The sequence below is a fragment of the Sminthopsis crassicaudata genome, chromosome 4, assembly GCF_048593235.1.
Source record: "Sminthopsis crassicaudata isolate SCR6 chromosome 4, ASM4859323v1, whole genome shotgun sequence".
Lineage (NCBI taxonomy): Eukaryota > Metazoa > Chordata > Mammalia > Dasyuromorphia > Dasyuridae > Sminthopsis > Sminthopsis crassicaudata.
In genome coordinates this window covers 431,617,117-431,623,116 of record NC_133620.1, presented here as the reverse complement: position 1 = coordinate 431,623,116, position 6,000 = coordinate 431,617,117, and the positions used below count along the sequence as shown (strand labels likewise).

Sequence of the window (6,000 nt, the reverse complement as noted above, 5' to 3'; positions counted from 1 at the left end):
AAATGCAGGCGGACAAAAACAGAGGGAGTGGAAGCGCTAAGTGGTGGCTCCCCCTCCTTTCCCAGAGTTCTTTCCCAGGGTGTAGCTGTTCTCTTCATTACCGAACAAGTGGAGCTGATCTGCTCCAGCTCACTGTAACTCCTTCATTCTGGTTGAAGTCCTGACGGCCTGGAGCGCCGGATGCGGGTGACATGACAGTTCCGGTTTTCCAGCTTCCACACAGAGACTGTGGGAGGTGATGCTCCCGCTGCCCGATTCTCCCTTTGTCATCACTCTTTGCTAAGGGGTCCCTTTAGAGTCTGGGACTCTCTACATGTTTTCTGCTTGTTTTTTTTTTTTTAATACAACTATTTAACGCACTTGATTTCCTTTGTAACCCCACGTATTTTATTTTGTGCATTTAAAAAACATTATTCTGAGAGGGGGCCCAGAGTTATGACATTCACTTTTTAGCCTTCCTCTCTCTTTCTCTCCCTCCACCAGGAGCTTCTTAGACATTTTACACTGGCTGCAACGTGTCCAAATCAGCTCATGTCCCCCCCCCCCATCCTCTCCTTCAGGTGTAATGGCCCCACTTTCCAGGGCACGCGGGCCTCCAGTCCCGGCGTCCTCCCTTCTTCTTCTCACTCACCGCTGCTACCCTTCCAGCTGTTACCTTTACAACATCCCTCTTACCCGGTCCCTTCTCTTTATTCACGCTGCAATGCCATCACCCCTCCCGGACGATGGAAGAAGCCTCCCCTGGGTTGGTCCCCCAGCGTGGGTGGGTCCGGCCACGTGCACTCCTCCCCATTCAGAAAGCTCCTCGGACGGCCGTTACTCCCTAGACCAGAACATGAAATGCTCTATAGGGGAGCCGGCGCCCTCCCCCGTCGGAAGCTTTCTCGCATTCTCGGGGCAGCCCCTCCGGTCCGGGGCCACGTCAAGACTCCGAGAAGCCGTTCCCGCGCCTCCAGGACTGCGCCCCACCCCCACGCCCGGCTCGGTCCCTTTTCCTGGGCATCCTCCCAGCCCCAGCCCCCTCTTCTGCGGCGGACTCGTGTTTTCTCTTCTTTCCTTCCACTGTAACCTGTACGAATCCTGGCTGAGACACAAGGCCCTGCCCGCCTCAGTTTCCCCGTCTGTAAAACGCGCAGAATTTGAGTTCAAACCACTGCCTTGTCTTGGTCAGCAGGGCCCCGGATGGGGTCGGGAAGAATCGAAGGGGGGTCACGTCTGGTATGCACCTACGGGCACGTGGAGGTCTCCCCCGTTAAGGGGCGCGCTCCTCCAGCGCAGGGGCTGCTCCTTTGCTGCGCGTGCACCAAGGCCGGCACCTCGGAAGCGCTTTATCCGGTGGAATCCTTCCAGAGCCCGGAGGCCCACGCAGAGTCCCCCTCCTCAGGGATTCCCCCTCCTAAGGGATTCCCGCGCCATGCTCCTTTTCTGAACATCACCAATGCAAACTTCCCTTTGGTGCGGAGCTGCGGCTTACCTGCGATTCCTCGTAGGGAAACTCCGGTGTCCGGCTGGTGTAGACATTAAGCGACTTCAAGTTCGGAGGGAGAGAAATTCCGGTGTCCGGCTGGTGTAGACATTAAGTGACTTCAAGTTCGGAGGGGGAGAAACTCCGGTGTCCGGCTGGTGTAGACTTTAAGCGACTTCAAGTTCGCATGGGGAGAAACTCCGGTGTCCGGCTGGTGTAGACATTAAGCGACTTCAAATTCGGAGGGGGAGGAGGCGTCCCGAGGTGGAGGTGGGTTGGGCGCTGGGACTTTCTCCTCCGGCTCTCCCGTCTCGTGTCTCTCCTCCACGCGCGTGGACGTGTAGCGAGCAGTAAGCGGGGATCACGTGGCGGGGCCGTGGGGAGACTCGTGCGAGTGTGCGTGTGGACGTGTGAGCTGCTCTGGGCGGGGGGGGGGGAGGGGGGGGTTGCGGAGAGGGCGGAGCGGCCGGGAAGCCCCGCCCCCTGTGCGCATGCTCCCGCCCCGGGAACATTATAAGGCCGTAGTGAAAAGCTCGGCTGGCAGAGTATTACGGGCGCTTTGGCGGGTACAGGGCGCCGGGGCCTCGGGGCTGCTGCCGCCGCCGCTGCCGCGGGGGGAGGGAGCGAGCGACGTGACGTGACGTGACGTGATCCGATCCTGGAGCTGAGCCCTACAGAGCGCGAGCCCTCCCCGCCCACCCACGCCCACGCTCCCACCAGATCCGCGCACATAACGGTTAGTTGGGTAACGGCCGCCTCGGAAGCGGTCCTTCGGTCCGCGCGCGCGCGTGCCCCTGGGCTCCGTTCGGCGTCGCTTTTGCCTCTCCCCGCAGCCTGGAGCGGACTGGGGGGGTTCTGAGGGCGAGGAGCCGAGTGCCAGGAAATGGTGCGTGGGGGGTGCGCTCCCGCCAGCTCGCGCACGCAGCCTCCCTCCCCCCCACGCACAAAGGGTCTTAGGGGATGCAGGCTAGACGGGCGGAGTGGCGGGGGGCTCGTGAGAAGTAACCCCCCCGGGCTGCACCCCACCTTCCCTTTTCCCTCACCCCCGCGATGTGTGCTAGCATCCATCGTAAAAGCGGGATGGTGCTCCTCGGGCCCGGCTCGGGGCTAAGCCCGCGCGGGCCTGCCCCACGTGGCGACCGGGCCCGGTTCCAGGCACTCGCTGCTCCGACGTTTGTAGTGAATCTCAGCTCGGGTTCGGTGCCGAGGCGAGCTGATGGGGAAAGCCCATCACGTAGGGCCCGCGATGGCTACGAAGGGCTTTTTGTGCCATCCCGCCTCGTGAGTCTGGGGCTTTAAAGATGAAAGAGTCCGACGGTTCGCTTTACGGCGGGGGAAACCGAGGCCCTTAGGGTGGAAGTGGTCCCTCGGGCAGTAAAGGACCAGAGGTATATTTGGACCGGCGGCCTCTTGGCGCTGGTCATCTTTGCACATCAAGGGAACGCGATTCCCTGGGCATCCTGGGAATGAGTGAACTGAGGGGTCACTCCAAATCGGGCAGCACTGTAGAGTCCTGTCTGTGCCCGCCACCAGCGCGCCCCGACAGCCAGGGCTGCTGTTCTGTAGTTTGCACCGCATGTTTCTCCTGGCCTGGAGCCGGGGTCTTGGTCCTCGACCTAGTGGCTAGTGGCTCCGTTGGGGGCGTTTCTTGGCAAAGATAGTGCACTTCCTTCACGTTTTACTGGTGAGGAAACTGAGGCCCCGTGCCCGGACTTGACTGTATTCGGATTTGAGTCAGACCTACTTCTTGAACTTGCCATAGAACCCTTTTCCTTAATAGAAATTGTAGCTTTTTGCACATTGTAGTTACTGCCCATTCTAGTGAGGTGTGAGGTATCTGCACTCTAGTTGAGTTTAAGAGCTAAGGGAATTCTTATTGCTGTGTAATTTAGCTAAAGGTCAGTTACCACTATTAATGAAAATGAAACTTTTTAAAGTTCCCATTTTCCTTTCTTTGGGACATGGTTCTGAGCTTCATTCCACCGCCCTTTGTAAATTACCATTTTCCATGAGTTACACTAGGTGGCTTTTTGTTACAGGATTGTTTGTGCTTGAGGAATAATACCATTTTAATTGCATAGTTTAGGGGTTATAGTGATTGAGGTCAAACTCCAGTTGATTGCTGCAATTTAGTAATAATGGGCAGGGCTCTAAATTCTGTATTTTTAGATAGGTTTTAATATAGCTAATATTAAGTCCTACGAGGGCGGAGCAACCTGGGAGCTTAGCTTAAAGTAAATGTAGCTTTACATGCCTTCAGATAGGTCAATAAGGTTTCAAAATCTAGTTAGTTACACTTTTGCTATAATAAGCTTGTCCCAGTTACTCCTCAACCACAAAAATACCTGAAGAAAGATTTAAAATGTCTTGACATCATGTGAGGATAAAAGTTTAACCCTAAATGGTATATAGTAGATGAGGTGGGATTAGGAAGAGATGGGTTCAGATTCTGTTGGTTAAGTAAGTTACTTAACTTTTAATTAAATTATTTTATTAAATTATTTTGATTAAGGTAATAATGCTTGTAGTAGTAGTAATAACATCCATTGATAGGATTTGTGAGGCTGAAGTGAGAATGTTAATGTAAGGTGCTTTGCTAATTTTAAAGTGTACATAATTTTAAACACAAGCTTCTTGTTAGTAGCATTATTCATTTCTTTAGCCAAAAAAAGTGTGTGTGTATATATATGTACAGCAAAATAACTATATGGACATGTATACATATATTGTATTTAACATATACTTTAACATATTTAACATGTATTGGTCCACCTGCCAGCTGGGGGAGGGAGTGGGAGGAAGGAGGGGGAAAATTAGAACGAAAGGTTTTGCAATTATCAGTGCTGAAAAATACACATACATATATATGAATCAGAATAATAATGGAATTGAGTCTCAGATCTTGAATATACTTAAGGGTAAACTCAGTCCAAATGAAATAGACCCCATCTCTGACTTCTATTTAAAATTTCCTTTCTTACTAGATCAGATACCTAAACATCTTCATTCAGAAAATATTAGTTGCCTTTAGTACACAAATTCCCTGTGAGCTCTTAGAAGATGTGCCTTAATGTGATAGTTCACTTTAAAAAGTTCACTTAAAGTTTTATGTGAATGTTCTAAGTCACTTGGTCTTTGAAAGCTTGAAATGTACCTAGGATATCCAAAATGTGTAAGGGTAGGATAGGGTGGTTTTTTTTTTTTTTTTTTTTTATCTTTTAAACTGATCTTTTAAAATCTTTTAATTATCTTTTGCAGGCCTCCAGGGGGCCTAGGGAGAAGGATAGGGCTGAAGAACCATACTTTTCAACATAGTAGATTCTGACTTATTTTTATCTAAACCGAATCTCCTAGCAATTGTAATTATTAAGAAGCAAAATTTAGCAACATGTATTTTACCTTATTTCCTTTTCTACTTCACTAAAATCCATCCAGCTCTTCCTTCACTCTTGTCCTTGTGAAGTTAGCCCTGGGCTGTGATGCAATCCTGAAAAGTTTGACTTGCTGTGTCATTTGGGAGTGGTACAGGTTTGTTATGCAAATATTCATTGGTCATTGGTTTCTGTGGAAGATTATGAATCTGGCTGATATGAAGGTGGTTTGGGCTGGAAAGGCTTCTACAGGTTTGGTATGGTGACTCATTTGTGTAGCCCTCTGAGGACCCTCATGCCTTTATTACCAAAAGACAACCATCCTCCCTCCTCCCCGTGGTGAAATATTTGGCTACAGAATTTTATGAAAATGATTTCTGAAGTGCAGAGGGTCTTTAGTCTGCCTGGGAAGAGGAAAATAGGAAATATTCATGCCAGTGAAATTATGCACCTCCTGAAGTTAAGAAATAATAATCATTTATCTGGTAGGAGTGTGTATTTATTCCTGTAAGTTAGTCAAAATAAATAAAGCTTATTTATAAGACATATATATATACATGGGTAATTTTTCATCATTGACAATTGCAAAACTTTTTGTTCCAACTTTTCCCCTCCTTCCCCCCACCCCTTCCCTCAGATGGCAGGTGGACCAATACATGTTAAATGTATTAAAGAATAAGTTAAATACAATATATGTATACATGTCCATACAGTTATTTTGCTGTATAAAAAGAATCGGACTTTGAAACAGTGTACAATTAGCCTATGAAGGAAATCCAAAATGCAGGGTGGTCAAAAATAGAGGGATTGGAAATTCTATGTAGTGGTTCATAGTCATCTCCCAGAGTTCTTTTCACTGGGGGTAGCAGGTTCAGTTCATTACTGCTCTATTGGAACTGATTTGGTTCTTCTCATTGTTGAAGAGAGCTACGTCCATCAGAACTGATCATCATATAGTATTGTGGTTGAAGTATATAATGATCTGGTCCTGCTCATTTCGCTCAACATCAGTTCATGTAAGTCTCTCCAGCCTTCCTGAAATCATCCTGTTGGTCATTTCTTATAGAACAATAATATTCCATAATATTCATATACCGTAGGTTATTCAGCCATTCTCCAACTGAGGGGCATCCATTCATCTTCCAGTTTCTTGCCACTACAAAC

At 49.0% G+C, this 6,000-nt stretch overlaps 1 protein-coding gene across 2 annotated transcripts in view; it reads left to right on the top strand.

Moving 5' to 3' along the window:
- Positions 1-756: 756 nt before the first annotated feature.
- SLC16A1 (solute carrier family 16 member 1) overlaps positions 757-6,000 on the top strand; it is a 43,174-nt gene continuing 37,930 nt past the window's right edge. Inside the window, exon 1 of one of the 2 annotated variants that reach the window (XM_074263086.1) lies at positions 757-1,735. The gene's annotated coding sequence lies outside the window, so the exon portion shown is untranslated. Of the gene's footprint in view, positions 1,736-1,997; positions 2,202-6,000 lie in introns of those variants that run through there. The other variant, XM_074263087.1, reaches the window with a different exon arrangement.